Below are 18,916 nucleotides of genomic sequence, written 5' to 3' on the forward strand. Positions count from 1 at the left end.
GTCCTTTGTACTTATTACTGGTGACAGTGAGCATTACAACAGCCAATGAACCTTTGCTGACTTCCGACCCCAATATGGTAGAGCACAGTTATCAAGGGAAATATCAGAATCAAAGCTTGTATATTACATCGAGGTCCTGACTCCTGCAAGAGCCCCCCATAGACTCCTCAGAGCATGTCAGGGAAATAAACAGCTAATATTCTCAGACATCTACTTATGATGTACGGATATTACTGTTTACTTAAGCACTTTTGGCATAGTAACACCCACCCCCACCTCCCAAATAAAAACGGAAGCCTCTCATGAAGGAAGCTGTGGCACTCCCAGCTCCTTCGCAAGAAGACAAAATTTAGATCTTTTATTTAACCTGGAGAAACCCCCTCCACTTGGTGGTGGTGAGTCAAGCATCACTAAGTGTTCATCTTAAGCGATTAATGGATTTAAATTATTAATTGGCACTAGGTAGGCATGGTGAGGAATACCCAGCCTTCTCTGAGCCCTGCACACGGGCTGAGACTGCCTGGAACAAAGAGGGCTCTGTTTAATCCACACCTACTGCGTTCTGGCATCAATCCTGCAGTCACTTGTAATACTTGAGTTAGCATCCTGTAGAAATAAGGTATCTCGGTACTGCCAGCTGATTATATTTTTCATAATGTAAAAGGTTCTTGATGAATTATTCAGGGGCTTTTCCCACTGTTTAACGAAAAAAGAAAAAAAAAAAGAAGAAAAAAGAGACAGAACCTCTAAGGCAGTCAGGTGTCTGGGAATAAACAGGCTGACAGGCAGTGGTGCCAAATATTAGTAATTATTATTGGACTGTAAAGCCCAATTAATGATGATGTTTAAGCTAAACTTTTCAAAAGGGCAGGCAGAAATTCAAAGCCAGACAGGTTTTTTGATGAGATGAGAAATCACAAGATTATCTGCTGAAGGGCATCCAATCCTATTGCGTGTGTCCCCCTCCAGCCATGAAGGCAGAGAGGGCACATGCTATCTGTTCTCTCCACCTGTTAACAACATTTGGGTGAAGCTTTTGCAGACATTTAATGACACTGATTTCCATTTTTTCATCTCATTTGTCTGCCTAGGTTTGGGCATGGACAGAGACAATAACATCAGAGCATGGAGAAAATAAACAGACAAAGAGACATATTTTATATATATACCATACATGATTGTTCATAAGAAATAAAACCCAAACAAAAAGCAGACATCAAGTATTAGGAAATAATTGATGAAATTCCCTAGCAGAAACATGGAAAACAAGAGACAGATGGAAAAAGGAGGTACTTTGAGGAATGTGGCTCACAAATTCCACACAAAGTGAACATTACCAGGAACAGGCTGGTGACAGGGTCACAGTCCCTGCCAGGCATTTGTCTGCTCTGAGAACAGGGAAAGTTCATTTAGCAACTCCCTGATTATTAAATCTAAATTAGATCATAAGTGAACCTTGAAATACTATGGGCCTATTCTGACACGTTGTTCCAATTCAGATTTTTTGTGAGTGTAACCAAGCAGTGATTACTGAAGATGGAATGACATTAATTGATCTTTATCAATAAAACTGCTAATTTGAATGTATATATATATATATATATATATATATATATATATATATATATATGCCCAAAGCCATCTACAGTGGTATTAGTGGTTTGATTGCATGAACCAATACTGCAGGAAATCAAAATATGTTCAAATGAATCCCATGCACTGACTGGACACAAGCCTGAGGGACCACCCTCGTACAGCATGGGGAATAAATAACAAAATTTTTGACATGAGAGAAAAATTCCTACGTTTAGGACTCTTTGATTTGGAAGCCAATCACTGGTGCTTGCTGCCTTTTCCTCAGAATTATTTATCTTCTTGCTTGTGAGTGGATTCCCAGCTGGTATCATGGGGTGATGTCCATAAGAAACAGGAGGTTTTTAAGGGATGTGACAAAAGAGGTCTGGATGTCCTCCCAAGAAAGGAAAGCCAACTTTGCAAATCCCAAATCTTCCACACCAGCCTCAGAAGAAGGCTCTGGTAAATGCTCATTTAGCTGTGGCAGAACAGGCCCTGCCTAAGAAAGACAAGCTGTGAGTCCTCCAGCTCTCTTTTTGGGAAAACTCTGGGTAACACTATCTGGAGAGGAAGCAAGACAAATGTCTCTCAAACATGAAACCTGTTTTTCTTACTTGGAACAGTTCAGTACTGGAGAACCTGTAGGAGCTTGCAGATGAGATATTAATTTGTTTTCCACCTTTCCCCAGGAGATTTCCAGGCTTTCTGATGAATGAGCTCTGTCTTCCCAGCTCCCATATTCAGTCAGGCCTGTGACACATCTTTGTTTTTTGGTTCCTTGGATCAGGAAAGTTTGCTGAGTCTGGGGGAGTCTCAGAACTGCCTTCCAAGTCACTAAAGTCTTCAGCAGACCACTTTTGATTAGCCAGCTGGAAAAGAAAAGTGCCTTTTATCAAATCCCCTGGGGCTAACTCATATTGAAAATAACTTGTTCTTAACACTTTTAGAAGCAGGGTTTCAAATGATGAATGGAGAAGAATATTCTCTGTCACAGGGTTTTCTTTGTTTTTCAAGTCCTCAGAGGGAGTTTGTGATCTTTGAAACTCTGGGACTGAGAGCTCAGTCATTTCCCACTGAACTTGCCACCGTTTCCTTCTGCAGGCTGGCTATGTCTTGCAAAAGAAAAGGAGATTATCCTGGCAGTACATGGCCAGAGCATTTCCATAACTCAGGTAATCAGTCTCGGGCAAAGATCTATTTTTTTTCCTTCCTTCAGGCAGCAGCCAGTACCAAACACTGCAATCCTGACTGGCCATGAACATTCCTGCCACACAAATGGCTTTTATAATCATGGGAAATAGCCAGGGTATTCACATACTGGTTTTCTGGTTTGTTTTAAACGTCTCATACCTTTGCTCTTTGAAATGTCTGAAGGTTTTGCTTTTTTTTTAATTTTGGGGTATTTTTTCTTCTTTCAGTTTAGCAAATTCTTAAATGCTCTTAGTTATTTCTCAGGAAGAACAGAATCAATCTTGGACATGCAATTAGAATTTTTAAAGTTTCTGGGCTAATTTTCTTGAATACTAAACAAAAGAAAATGGAAATATGAAAATAAGTTTTGCCTCAAGTGTTCAAAATTTTCAGTGGCTAAAAAAAGATAGTGTTATTAACAGCTTCAAAGTTTTCCAAGTTTTAAGCAGAATCCAGTAGAACTTTTATGAGATGCGAAACCCTTTTCTGACAATCCTATCAGTGAAGCTTATAAAAGAAAGATCTAACAGACAATGCATAGGAAAAACATTGAGACTATCAATTAAAACCACAAATCCTGTACTTGGCTCAGAAAATTCCACAGTGAGTGGATATTAATTTCAAGGATATAACTTAGTAACTATAAACAGGGTTAAATGAATCAGAGAATACCCTGACTTGGAAGGGACTCACAAGAATCATCGAATCCAACTTGTGGCCCTGCACAGGACACCCCAAGGCTGCTGTAAATGACACTGTGCAAACAAGATCTAATGAGGACAGGCACTGCTGGTGCAGTCGCACCAAGAGAACCAGACACACAGCTCCTGCTGACTTCCCCTGACTCCCTAACTTGGGTGCAAACATGATTCTCTTGGTTAGAGTCAGCTCAGGTCCCTCTGTGCAGCACTTCCTCGGGATGCAGAGCTACACTTTGGTCCTTCCAGCCCACTGGATACTGAGCCCACGGGTATTTTAGGGTTAATAAGTCACCTGGTCCTGGCTCTGGGGTCCCACCTCCCTGAAAGGGGAAAGATCTAGATTCCTTCAGGGTGAAAGACAGTGGATATAAATTAACTATACAAAATAAAGTTTGCCCTGTGAGGGGGGTGAGGCCCTGGCAGAGGATGCCCAGAGCAGCTGTGGCTGCCCCAGGATCCCTGGAAGTGCCCAAGGCCAGGGTGGATGGGGCTTGGAGCAGCCTGGGACAGTGGAAGGTGTCCCTGCCATGGCAGGGGGTGGGACAAGATGGGCTTTAAGGTCTCTGACAACCCAAACCATTTTGTGATTCTGTGACTCCTGCCTTGCAGAGAGAGGAAGCCATGCTCCAACTTCTCTATCTCCCAATGAAGAAGTTCTTCACCCCCAGCCTCCTGCCTCTAGCAGAGGAAAAAGGAGGAATCCTGCTTAACCATCTGTGACCTCAATGGGAAGCAATGGTCATCTTCCACTCAACCAAAAAATGTGACTGCTTTGGTGTGGGTGTGCATCTGCCTGAGGGAATGCAGAGCAACTTCAGCTTCCCTGTGTGGGGGTGGAAATGCCCTTGGGGTAACCCGGGTGATTCTTTTCAGGAGATAAGGAAAGGCTTAAAATGGGAAAAATTGAGATTGGACCGAACCTTAACATGTCCCTAACTATGGACATGAAAAACACACAGGGAAAAACACTGAGGGGCAAAAACTTCAACCACTAGAAGAAGGTCTAGTATCAGCTGCAAATTCTGCCAAACAACACCTTATTAACCCAATTCTGTCCAGGCAGGCATTCACCCCAACGATCCAGCTGAGCTACTGACACTGCAGCAAATTTAAATACTGAGTTAGCCCCCAAAAGAAACCCCTCCCATACAGACTAAACACACACTACATCTCCCACAAAGGAAGGAGACTTTTCCACAACTCCAGAAATATTCATTTGACAGTTTCTCTTTCCTTGGCTACAGCTCTAGTAATTGATCTGCTCTATTATTTTTCCCCATTCTTTCTCTCTTACATTTAAATATGTCCTTCATACTTCTGGAGGGTTTTTTTCCCTACCCTGTATCTCTACTGTTACATTATTTTTTATCTCTATCCTCTATTCTTCATGTGTGAAAAGGGTGCTCTGTTCTCTAATATTCATTTTTCTTTTTTTATTCTCCAAGTACTTTCTTTCCCATCTGTAACAGCCCCTAATATGCACCTCCATTCGATTTTACTTACCCAGCTTGAAACCCTCTCATTCTAATTACCTTTTCAGTTTTCTTCTATTTCTCCCTTGAGATGTCTCAATTAGTGTACTTTTTCTTACTGGCTGTCACCTCTGAGCTACAAGGTGGGTCTAACTCCAACTTAAACCATGCAGAAAATAAATGAGGAGCTGTTCTTGGCGGCCCTGCTGAAGGTGGTGTTACTTTACAAACTAGTGCACCTTTAATAGATGATAAATGGGCAGAAAAGTGGCCTTGTTAATGCAGCAGCCCTTGATTTGGTTGCCATGCCGTGTCCTTTCATTACTCAAAGATACAGGAAAGGCAACCTATGCTAAGTCCTGGGTGATGTAATTCTATACAAAGAGAGTGAGTAGAGGCTAATTAACATAGTTCTGGTCAAAGCCTGAAATTAACTCTTGTCTTTAAAGACCAAAGCTAAAAATGTCATTTGTCTTGCCCATAATTATGTTTAGAGGTAATTATGGTAGCAGAATAACAGCAAGCAAAATGAGCCTAGGAGTGGGCTTTTCTGCCCTTTCTATTGCTGGCAGGACTCAGGATTCTATTTCTGTCAAAGAGAACTGGATAAAAATGCAGGTGACATCCACAGTACATTTCTTTGATTAAAATTGGCACTTTTATATTGAAGTTCACACAGAGCTTTCAGAACCTGAGGAGTAAATTCTCTCTCCACATGTTCCCACATAATGGAGAAAGGAGCACCCTCCCCACGGCTGCCGGCACTGCCGCGAAGGGGAGATGTGAGCCTGATTAAAGAGCCAGGCTTGGACCCCAGAAACACATCCACAGGGACGTGTCCTGCCACAGACTCACTGCCCAGGTCCCTTCAAATGACCCAAGATATCTACACAGCAAAGAGTTACCTCCAAATTAAAGCTTTTACTTCCTGGGGTAATTAATTTGTCATGCAGGTCTGACCACATCATCATTTATCCAGAGCCACAATAACTATCTCTGTGTTCTGCAGAACAGATATATACCCCACATGTTTGAATCCACTCATTTAAATTATATATCTATGCTTAAAAATGTATTATTGTTGTTATTATTGCTGCTATTATTAAAATCCCAGTAGCATATGCTGCTGTCACCATTCAGGTGTCCTGAGATCCATCTACCTGCAGTACCTGCTTCACCACCAGCCCTGAAATTTATGGGCACATCATCCATTAGTGACTTGGAGGATTTATTTGTGATTTATTTGTATGTAGTGCTAATTTAAAGATTTCAAACTAAACTTTAGATTTCTACTGCACTGGGGCTGAAGGGGATAAAAATGCACACACACAGCCCATTAGTGCATGGGCTGCTGGCAGATGCCAAGGTCTGGAGCACAGCTGTAAGCACAGCACATTCACTTGGTCCAAATTTGTCTGTTTCTGAAATTATTACACTTTACAGTGTAAATTCAGTGAATTCACCCAAGGGCCCATAATATCATTTTTGGCAAAAGTACAAACTAAGTTATAGCCATGATTTCACAGAGATGACGATACTGCATAAAACACATTACAACAACTTTTATGAAGTTCTGAAGGAGAAAAGATCACCTCTGCAGACTTTTCTAACGGTTCTAATGGAACACCTCTGCCATTTTTACTGTATCCTTCATGGCAAGAAGGGAATGAGGGAAAAGCTCCTCTGAGGGGATCAGCCCTAGGGGTTCCAAAGACATTCTTCCTACTGAGCTGCTGAAATTTTAGTCAGTCTTAAGAGATCAGCTCCACTGGAGCACTAAATTTTAAGCACCAGTTTAAGGGCATGGTACAGGAGCTCTGCTTTAAAAAAAGAAATTTAAAATGCCCACACCTGTATAACCCTTAAGCTGTCTCTTTTCAGAATTCCAGAAAATTTCCAGAAAGTTTGGGGGGAGGGGGGGGGGAGGGGGGTCCTGTCCCCAAAAGTTCGTGGTTTTTCTCCCAGCTATATCAGTTACCCAGTAAAATGTGTCCCTTTTCCCTACAGACATTGCCTCACATCCTTCTTTAGACCTTCACAGCTATTGCATTACTACCACTACTTTCACAAGTGCCAAAAGTACCTTTATGATGACATCTGCCAGTATCACCTGACAGACACAAGCACCAAAGCCCATCTGGAAAAGCTGCCTCTCCCCATAATATTTTTGCATACTTCATGAGATTTTCTTGCAAAATTTTTTAATGATTTGCTTAAACACAAAAAAGAGCTGAAGAGTTGCATGTTACACTGACATCTGTTACATTCAAACTCTCTTTGGGGTCCTGTTAACCAAGTTTCATCCCTAACTAGGTGGAATTCTAGAGATGCAAACCTTGCAAAGTTGCCATTTATGGACCTGCACTGAAATTACACCTCTCAACTCCTAAGGGCAAGAACAGTTCTCTGCAGCACACCCAGCCTGGCTTATCCTCCCAGTGGAAGTGCAAAGCACACAGAGAGCAAACCAGAAAACCAGATTGTGGCTGAAGTGATCCAGAGACAGCAAACAGCACCCCTGAACCTAAACCATCTTCTGCCCCTCACTGGCACGGCACAGAACCATCAGAACAAAGATGTGATCCGAAAATAGAAAGCTTTTGAGTTCAGAGTCTGTCACCAGGGGCACGTGTGACACTCTTTGGACCTGCACCTGTTCTACACTGGACCAGGAGCTGGACAGAGCAGCAGCAGTGACAGAGGGTGACCATGTCAGTGAGCCCACAGGACCCCCCCCAGCCACCACCAGAGATTTATCACTGTTTGGCCATGTTAGCCCAGGGCTGACAAGCAGCCTCTCTTCACACAGCGAGCTCTGAATCAGGCTCTCAGATGCCCTGCACCTCCTTTCCAAAATATTTCCTCCCCATCCCCATTGCCCCAAGGTTTGGTGTGGCTGGACCCACCAGTGTACAGATATCATAAAGAAATGTGTTCTACAATTTCACCACAGTGCAGAGATCAAACTGGAAAGATCTTAGAGGCCCCAATTTCTTTAGCCATGAAACAAAACTTTCTCTGCAAATCATTAGTTTTCATGGGAGTGACTCATCTTCTCCCTTTGGCATGGGAAGCTCATCAGATGCTCTGATGTTTGACCAGCTGAGCAGCCACTGGCACAGCACCTTCTGTGAGATCAGTGGGTCTGTGCCAATCTGGCCATTCCACCAGCAGTGGCACCTACAGCCACGCTTTCCAAACTGCAGCACTGCACACAGCCATCCCAAGGTGGCCTGCTGCCACAAAAGAGCTCATGTCTTTCCATTCACATTATTTGGGCATGACTGATACCAACTGCTGACCCTGAGCTCACAGGACCATGATTTTCCTCTCCTTAACACCAATGGGATATCTAAAGCAGTAAAACACTTTCACTGAAGCCCCCAGCTTCTGCTAAAATCAAAGATTTGTACTGGAGGGGAGAAAGCAGAGATCCCAGTTTGTGCTCAGAATCCAGCAGGATGAATCCATCACTGCCACTTGGCTTCCAGTTGTTAATTTGAGTGAAGGAACTCTTATCTTCTATGGAAAGCTTCTCAAATCAGCAGGAACTCATTTGTTAAAACTGCTTCTCTGTCTCTACTGCATTTGAGAGCACCTTGGTCTTTGCAGAGCAGCACAAAACAACACAGACAACTCTAAAATGTCTCAGATGGCAGCTCCAAATGCTTACAGTTTATGTAAAGCCATGGAGCCAGCATGATAAGATCTAATTACCAAGCGAATTAGTAAAAAAACAGCTGCAAGGTTTGCAGAAATGTCTGGAAGTGCAGAGTAAATGGCCACAATTGATGGAGTTATTGCACAGGCATCCTGAGGGCACAGTCTGCAGCACTCCAGTCCTAACCAAAATCACTGTCAACAGTTGTTGTTTTCTCCATTCTGTTAAATGAGAAGAGCATGAAAATGATCCTGGAAACAGCCATTTAATATTCTCGTGCACGTGAACTGCAATTATCAGCAGCAGCAACAACAAACTCTGCTGTAATGTGTTCATGGTTAATCAATTCAATTGATCACTGTTTATTAAATAAAAACCTGCTCTCTAAACAGTTCTTGTCTAAATGACAAGTTTTGGGGTTTGGGGTTTTTTTCCTAGCTCTCTTTTTCTTTTTTTCTTTTGTTTTTTTTTAAACATGCTTCTAGGAGAATCAGGAGACCAATTAAAGCTTTTAATTTGAATCCAAGCTAAGAGAAATGTTAGCAACATTCTTTACAAAAGAATTAGCTGAAAAGAGGTTTGAATCAGCCTAGCCACTCCCTGGAAAAGCTGCACTGGATCTGATTCCTCCCAATTCCAAAGGCTTTCAAGGCAAGTTAGCAACAGCCAGCATATTTATGTGTGTAAGAGACAGTCATGACCAGGTCAGCTCAGGATATCAGAAGTGGGCTGTTGGCAATGCAGATTAGGGGACACACTTTATTCACATCAGCACTGCAGCATTGATCACCCCTATTCTGCACCTTTACAAAGTAGATTGGAAATCAATGAATTGCAGGCTGGAGAGATGCTGTGGATAACAGAAATCCTCTATAGCCAGTTATCTCCCTACAAGGAATAACGACCCTGCACAGACTTGAATCCTTTAAATCCACGAGGAATATCCACTACATCACAAGTTCAATGGAGATTGATACCAGGCACAGTCAGGGCCTGGCTGTATCCCAGCCCAGAGCCAACTCCAGCACTTGAGCACCACACCCAGAACTTCCACCTGCAGGGCTGGAGTCCTCCCTGCCCTTCAGCTGCTCCAAACACTGCAGAAGGGAGGAGAAGGGGAGTGTTGACACACAAAAATAACCTCGTGGGATTTAATTAAGACCACTGAACCTGTGTCACTTGTAATTTATGGCAGATTTGAACCCATGCCTCCAGAGGGGGAAAATGAAGGCATTTCCAGTACATTAGCTGACTTCAATAGCAAAGTCAAATCTGATGTCCTGTGACCCTCGAGTGAACGAGGACTAAGGAGTCCCTGTTATCCCAATTATTTCTGACTAGGTTTGTGAGATGTTTGCACTGCCATGGAATCCAGCCACAACCAGGTGCCTGCCCCAATGGGGCAAGTGCAAAGCCTCCCCATGCCATGAAACCTTGGTAAGAGCATCAGAAACCTCCAGCAAAATGGGTCATTAATGGCATGTTCTGTGGAGAAAAAGGGATGTGGGGTGTATTCCCTGCCCTGCCAGCAGACACCTGGCCTCCACAGGAGCTAGGAGAAAGCTTACAAATAAAGCTCTGCAAATAACCAGCTTTGCCTTTTACGAACAAAGTGAAAATTCCCAAAAATGCTTTAAGTCAAGTAAAATATTTTGTTCAGTCTTATATCACACACAGAATCACCAGGTTGGAAGAGACCTTTAAGATCATCGAGTCCAACCCAATATCAGGTGTTTCACCTTTGATCCCTTAGGAGACTAGGAGAAGGGTGAGAACTTGCTTTATTTATTGGTCAAAATGAGGCATATTTTGCAGTGGAAAATGTTAATATTCTTTTTTAAATTATGTTTAAATTACTTTTCAACCAGAATTGATTGCTAACTATGCAACCAACTTGCAAATAGGTTCAGCTGACCCAGAATTATCAGTTCTCTTCAGGGGTAGGAGAGGAAATCACTGAAATCTTTTACTCAGAATAACTTCTACAGAGGCATTTCAGGGAAACCAAAAATTTTATACGAGTGTCCCAAGTAAACCAGTTCAATAAAATAATACTAAAAGGAAAACTTTTCCCCAAGATGAGATGTCTTGCCTGACTGACCAGCAATAACAGCACCAGGGAGGCTGAAAGCTGCAGCAGTAGCAGCAGCCTCTCTAGTCTGACCCGTTTGAGAGAAAAGGGATTATTAGGGAATAAAATTAAATCCTTTCGTTATAGGCTCCACAGCCAGTGAGTTCAGCACACAGCTGTCTAGTGACTGCGTTAAATCCATCTTTACCCCCAGGCTGGCCAGGCAGCATCAGCCAAATGAATTCCTGTCGCTGCTATCAGCCAGCCGGGAGAGGAGCAGGGCAGCAAAGGTGCCGGGGACCCTGCCCAGCCCAGCTCGGCAGAAATGGCCCCAAAAAAACCCCAGCCCTGCCCTGGGTGCTCGCATGAACGCGGCACTGAAGGGAGGGGGGTGTCCCCCGTAGGAAATTGGCATCTGAAGGATAGAAGCGATGCCGCATCAAAGCGCTTCATAATGAGCTACAAATTTTGCTTGTAGTTCAGCAATTTATATGGATTAGCAGCCGCTGACCTTCCCAAGGCCCCCGAGCGCCTGCAGGCTCCATCCCTGGTCACAGAGTGACCTCTAGTGTTACCTACAGCAGCACAGACTGGGCTGAGCCCGAGGGCTGGGCTAACCTGGCATCCTCGACTGGCGCTCCCGGAGCTCTCCTCATTTATGGCAGGGCAGCAAACACCTCCCAGATTGTTCCAGCTGTATTGCACTCGGTAGCAGGGCAGGATGATAGAGAAGTACCCAAAAACCTGAAGCTGTTGAGCCTTCACAGAACCCCCCAGACTGGTTTGGGTTAGAGATCTCACAGCTCTTCTTGTTCCACCCCTGCCATGGGGAGTGCCCCTTCCACCAGACCAGGGTGCTCAAAGCCCAGTCCAGCCCAGCCTGGAACACTCCTTCCCATGTCTTCTTCTTCCCCACTTGTGAGAGCAATCTGCTTCTCTTACTAACTGGCACACAAAAGTTTTGATGAATTTTTAAAGCCCTGAAGAATGTTAGTGCAGAAAGGTAAAACAGAGCTGAGTGCACAGGTTTGAGTCTATTTCCTGTAGAGCCCAGGTGTCTGTAAGCAACTAAACAGACCTGCTGTTTAAAGCAGCAGCATCCTCCAAAGGATACTTATTCCTGCTTCTTTCCAATCCAAACTGGACACCCAGGAGCTCCAGCACACTGCCAGGAGGGGACAGACACGTGGCACCTCCTAAGCCTGGCTTTCTGTTTGAAAACACCCAAACTAAGAGAAGGGCACTGAATCACTGCACAGGGGCAAATGCTGGGGGTGAACATTGTCACACACCTCCTGACAATCACTCCTGCAGCAGGTTTTCTTTTTCTGCACAACTCCCTTTGGCTGGGAGCTGCATTTCTGATCACAGAAATAAAGAAATAGCTTTGAATCTTCCTTCTTATCAGCTACTGTCCCCAGTAACCATGGACACTGGACTTCCATGGAGCAAGGGAAAACTACACTGCAGACAAACCCTCCAGATCTTCTCAGCAGGGACATAAATATAATACAGCACTAAATAATATAAGTTCAATCAGGTCTTTCTGAGATGACCACAAAATGTTCTCAAAACTTCACACCACAGTCAGTTCAGGTTCCTGGAGATTCAGGGGCCCCATGTACTCTTGGGGGGCAAGTCCAGCACAAAATCTCCATGTCTGCCTTTCAGTGATGTGCAGCAAAACCTCACCTCTCCAGTCTCACAAGGTTCACATCCCCTCCCTAAAAGATCATCCTGGACTAGCAAAATCTGAATAAGTGAGGTGCCAGTAGCTGAAAGGCAAAGGGCAAATGGGAATGGTAGGAATTAGTGTAAGGATGGGAGTACAAAGGTACCAAAAGCTCACAGGAGAAGGGGAAAAGCTGAAGAGCAGTGGTCAGGATGCTACCAAACTGGCTGTTACTGTGGTCATGGAATCTTCCAGCTTCAGTTTTTCTTGTAACAAAAATTAATGCAAGTATTTTCACTTGGATGGGCAACTGAGATAAGCAGATTTGCATTGCTGGAATGAAGTCAGGGCTCACAGATGCTCCTTTGGTGTTTTGAGCCCTCTGTGCTTTTAGCTGCTACCTTTTCTGTCCTTTCCCTCATCTGTAAGGACATCTCAGTCCACTTTGAGTTCTGACAGTCTGCTTAAATCCATGGGCAGGCTTCCACCCTCCACAGACCAACAGCCTGCGACACACATCTCCTTCCCCAGATCACGGAATGAAAAAACATAATAAAATCAAATAAACAAAACCATTTAATTTTCAAACCTTGTCCAACTCCTTTCACCTAAACAAAGGAGTTGAAGGGACAAGTGCCTATTTCAAGCAGAGAAGGCCAGAAAGTCCATCAGCAGTTGGCACAGTGGCTTTACCAGACAAAATGAACGAGCTGGAGTGGCATGAACGACAGGGCTGGCATTCCTTGCAGGCTATGATTATCACTTATCAAATTACCCCTGAGCAGAGCAAGCCAAGTGGAGCAGCACATCACACTCACACACACCAAACCAAGAACCAAGGCCTCAGGAAGCTTCAGAACTCCCTGTCCTCAGCTGGGGGGAAGAAACGTTGTAGTTAGGCATAAGAGAGTGACTCGGTGTTCAAAATTACCTGTTCTCCTCTCAGAATCATAAAAGCCACAAAAGGAACACGCTGCTCAGAGAGAAAAAAAAAAGTATTCTGATATTATACAGGGATGAGGAATAGAATAAAAGAAGGGTTAAGGAAGTGTCAGCCTGGAATACATCTGGTAATTGCTTGGTTTGGTGTTCTCAGGGATTGGCTCAATTGTCCTTGGAGTGGTTTCCATCAACTTCAGGAAGCCCTTAACACACAACCAGTCTGACAGATAGATCTCCACCATACCTCAGGTACCACTGCACCTGGAAAAAATCTCAGCTGAAAGAGAAAGCAGGTTTGATGAAGGCTGAAATTAAGGCTTATTCAACACAGGGCACTGAGTTCAAATAGGAGGGAGGAAAATTAAGTATGTCTCAAGGCTCCCTGACAAGACACAGATTCTGGAATAACAGTACAAATACTCTGCATCCATTTCCAAAGGGCAAAGGAGCTTCCATGGAGTGATAATCCAGAGTTATTCCTGACTGATATCTCCTCCTGTAGACAAACACTTGTTAACAGTGAAACACAGTGTATTGACAGGAATAAACTGTGGAATTCAGATACATTTGTTAGGGCTAAGAGAAGTGTAAACCTCGATGATAAAATCAGGGAAAGTGTCTACTTGTAACGTGTTGAGGAACCAAGGGAGAAAGCTAAAATCAAACAGTACCAGACAGACAACTATCAGTAACCCAAACAGAGAGGTACAACAGGGCAGAGAAATAGCAGCCCAGATGGTGGTCATGTGAAAAAACACATTCCACAGATTGCAAAGTACTTAACTTATTTATGATTACACGAGACAGAGAAACGTGGCAAAGTTAAAAAAGAAATTAACTTGGACCACCATCACAGACATATGCCAGTTGTGCACCTCTCTGATTTTGACTCATTGTTTCTTTTTTTTTTTCAGCAAGACACCTTTGATGTTTTAGATATGTCTAGAAGGAAAAAATATCTTACAAGATAATTTACGATGTTGCATACCAAAGTACTAAAGGAAATGGTGATTTTGCTGAGCGACAGAAATTCTAAAAAATGTTAAGCTGGTCAATAGCTACTTGCCACTGATCTCCCCAAGAAAAAGACTGAAGTTATTCTGATGAGTAAAGTGATAATATTGCAGCTTCTCCCAGTATTGCCTGAGCATCAGTGCTCTAACAAGAGAGAAGAATAGCCATGTCAGGAACATCTCTCCTCTTTGTCTTCATTAATTTACATTTTTGGCTGCACACCCCAGAGGTGTGCAGCAGAGAGGAATGTTCAGGCTACAAAGGGCTCAGCTGGAATCGCAGCCCACTTCTACCATAAAATGACTCAAAATTCATTAAATAAAATAAACCTGTTGTAGCCCAAGGATTGACTGACTTGCAGTTTCCCCTGCTCCTGGGTTAATACAGCAGAGTTGGCACATTGATAGAACACTCAGCAGGACAATGGGGTGTGCTGAATTCAAATGAGCCTTCAAGGCTGGTAGGACTCTGCAAGGGACTCTGTGCATAGTCTGCAGCTTGGAGGAAGGGAAGAGAATACAGATAAAAAGGGAAGAAAAATGTAAAAAGCAGCAGTTGCACACTGACATAGATTTGTCACAGAAAACAGAGGATCCTGCACACCTTGAAGTGACTGCAAACCAGAGAAGACCACAAATTCTACCTTTGAGTTTAGATTAAGTGGATCTTCTGCTTTAGGTATGTCTGACTACAGGTCAGCTCATTATAAAAATCAACAGTCCATGCATCCCAATGGGACATTGTCAGAAATCCCAGAACAATACACACCTGGAAAACCAAATCCTGCAGGAAACCAGTGACTGCCAGAGTGCCAGACTGCCTTGGGCACGTCCCTGTGCTCAGCTCACAGCCCAGCTGCCCCTCCTGCAGCAGGAGATGTCAGACATCAGCCACACAGGGCTGGTGAGGTGGGCTTGTGACACCTCCCAGGAGCAGCAAGGTGGAGCCTGTCCATGAGATCCAGGTGCAGGTTTCACCATCAGCTGCAGGTTTCTGCTTGGAGAACAGCCTGGTAAGAGCTGCTCCAGGTATCAGAATATACAAAGGGTGGGCTGCTAAGCCAAAGCCTTCTGCCAAAGGCAGTCACCCCAAAAAATCATGTATTCTCACATAGAAGACACAGCAGGGAACAGAACAAGTCAGACAGAAGGAAGAAAACAGAGTACGTGCCATTTGTGCAAAGTACTGTGGAAACCAAAACAATGATACAAAATGCCAGAAATCTAATAAGTGAGAAATCTGGAATATCTTCATTAGGTGAGGACATCAGCTAAATTTGTATTTCACAAATTTGGAGGACTGAAGACAACCTGAAATGTTCTCCCCACATACCACCCACTCCATTTATGCACAAATCAGATAAATATGGGGTGATTTTCTCCATGCACAAGAGAAGACATTCTGGGAGAGATGCCCAATGGCTAATATTTGTTCCATGCTAGATGCATCAGCAGTGTTCTGGCAGCAGTATTAAGGCACAAAAGCAGGGTTTGTGCCTGGGTGCACTCAGTACCTCCCCTGGGAGAGGCTGCCACCTCCAAGCAGCATTTGGGTCATGTTCAGCATGCATGGGTTGTCACTGCTGGATGCAACACACTTCCCATGCCATCAGAACAGCAGAGCAAAGGCTAAATGCAAGTGTTTGGGGCTGGAGAATAGACTGGCTGTTTGGGAAATACATTAATGCCACAAACCAGAAATAATACACTAGGTAAGAAGTTAACATGCCATGGTGGGCAGTATATCCTGAAAGGTTTAACATCAGCAGGTGTCCTGCCCCAGGAGATGAGGAAACAACACTCGAAATGGTGACTGACATGGGGAGCTGAGACTGAGCTGAGACTCACAGTCTTTACAAGTTCTCACCTCTGCACAGCCTTGTCTTTACACCTCCCCCATGCTGGCAAGTACAACTGTTCTTTTGAGGAGCTTCTCCACTTCATCTCCTTGGTTTCTGCATGCCCTTTGTGCAGCAGCCCCGTCAGTTTGGGCCATGCTGACCCTGGTGAGCTCCTCTGGGACACTGCAGAGCCTGTGCTCACCTGTGATGGATCTGTGACAGCAGCCACAGCAGCACCACGAGCTGAGACTGGCCCATGTCTGAGGGGTGGAACTGAGGAGTGAGGACCTGGAACACCTCAGTTTTTACTCTGTTTAAAATTACAGATGCACAGGTTTTAAGGTACCCCATATGAGATCATCCAGTTCTTCCTCCTGGCCCAAGAAAGGGCCTAAATCACCCCTGAGAAACGGATTATCAGGAGGAAATATTCTGAGAGCAGAAAAAAACAATTGCTTAAATATCACCTAATGTGTATCAGCTATTGCTCTGTTTAAAATTACAGACGCACAGGTTTTAAGATCATCCAGTTCTTCCTCCTGGCCCAAGAAAGGGCCTAAATCACCCCTGAGAAACGGATTATCAGGAGGAAATATTCTGAGAGCAGAAAAAAACAATTGCTTAAATATCACCTAATGTGTATCAGCTTTCAGTCTGTATCTGTGTCAGGCCGGGGGTGTTTAACATGGGATTGTACAATTCCTACAGTAATTCCAAGGACAAATTGTACCAGAGCCACAGAAAGAGAGAGAGTTCCCTAGGAGGTATTTGGGTAACATAACCAATTCATACAGAGACAGGGGGTGTGTGTATTTGCAGGCAAGTACAAAAAAAGCACATGGACATACACACCCACACATCACACCAGGATGCTGCAGGATCCCATGGACAGCAGCAGCATGAAAGCCTGCTTTTGCCTGCATTATTTTTGAAATTTCTCAAGCCCTCCTGCTTTGCAAAATGGAATTATTTAAAACCAATATAGAGAAGCAGGATTGCACTTTAAACATGAGGGGAATGCAGCCCAACATAACCTGTACCCATGGAAATCCAATTTTGTTTCACAGTCACAAATAAAGTTTATAATTCTGGCTTCACCTCACCTAGATCTGCAGTTTTCCTACTCATAGGGTGACAAAATGAAATTGAAACATATATCTGAGTGTGCTGATAGCAGTTTGACCCTGGCTTGAGTTAAACTGATTTTCATATCTGAACACAACACTGATTTTTGGTGTCATCAGAAGTAATGGGGGAGGTGGGGGTAAAACACAGTGTGGGGTGCCACAGACTGGAAACACAAACTCCTTGATGGGGTTCCCTGGTCTCTGGTGTGCCCCTGGTAAAATGAGCTAAGTGGTTCTGGCCCTTTGCCACGAGCCCTCTCCTCTGCTGCCTGTGCAGAGAAATGTGCTGCAGCATTCTGAACACGTCACTGGCACTGTTAGCAGGGCACAGGCAAAACCTCCCTCATCTTTAGTGCAGCAAGCAGGGAAGGATCACTCCTTTAATTATTAAGGATAAGTGAGCCATCCTCCCAAAGACAGCTCACACTGGGCTGTGCCCTGCAGATGCAGTGCTCTTGAGCTTATGTTGCAGAGCTTCAAAAATATTTTGCTCTCTTTCTTCAGCTGTTTCTCACTTCTTTGTTTTGTTTTGGTTTTTTTTTCTCCTCCCTTGAACTCCCAAGCCCTCTGAATCTGAGGACAGCGAGCAGCACGAAGGAAATCTGAACAAAGCTGGCAGCTGTGCTGCCTCCCCCTCACCCCTGGCCTGCCCAGGTCAGGAAGGCTCTGCAAAGCTCCTGCACCTCTCACCTGAGCTTGGTGCTGACCCAGCTCAGGGGAAGGAAGGGCCCAGCTGCAGCAGTGTCCATCACTCTCCCAGGAATGGGATGGATTGTGGCACTCAGGAAACCATGGCTCATGAAAATTTCTCCAGCAAACACAACTCCACTGGTACATCAGCTCCTGCAGCCCAGGCTGTAGGGCCAGGAGGGGCCAGGGAAGAATCTGTGAAATGAAAGGGACAAGATCTGAGCTTTGGCCAAAATATCCTCTAAAGTTTCCAACTGCCACCTGCAAAAGTCTGTCCTTTTCACCACTTGTCTCCTCTGGGCTGTTGTCTGCTGTGACTGGACCTGCTCATTCAGGAGGTCAGAAGGAACAGCATTTTATGGCACAAGGCCAGATTCACAATAAAGAGGAAACCAAATTAATCCTTGGAGTAGAGGCCAGCCTAAATCTTGATATTTGGATAACGAGTCTGATGATGTCAACTACACCAAAAGAATTGTGAGTGAATTCAGGGCTCTGGTTTAGCATCTCTGCTAAGACTGGGTGTAAAACCCTGTGTTCCTTCCAGATCACATGTTGCCATCTGTCTCTGCTTCTCACCAACTCTGTCTGGCCACATGCTGCTCTTTAGGGCATATGGATGGATCAGCCAGCAGAGAGGAGCATTACCTGAGGTTTCTTTTTCCCTCTACTCTTTCTGTGCTTCCTTAAGGTAACCAAGTCTGACCTCTCTTCACCCTCATAAACACAGAGTTGAGTCTGAACTAACTCCAAGTTCAGGGCATTTCAGGATAGAGGAAAAACAACTACAGTGCATGTAGTGCAAGACAAGAGAACCTTTGCTTTAGGAAAGAAAAGAGTGGAAAATGTGGAGGAACAAATTCATCAACATCTACTGTCTGGCAGGTGAAGCTGTACATTGATTAAAGTAAAAGTGCAACTGAGCTTCTAGGAGCAATCACTAGAATACAGAGGAATGCC

Source organism: Passer montanus, unplaced genomic scaffold, assembly GCF_014805655.1.
Source record: "Passer montanus isolate IOZ18808 unplaced genomic scaffold, ASM1480565v1 scaffold5, whole genome shotgun sequence".
Classification (NCBI taxonomy): domain Eukaryota; kingdom Metazoa; phylum Chordata; class Aves; order Passeriformes; family Passeridae; genus Passer; species Passer montanus.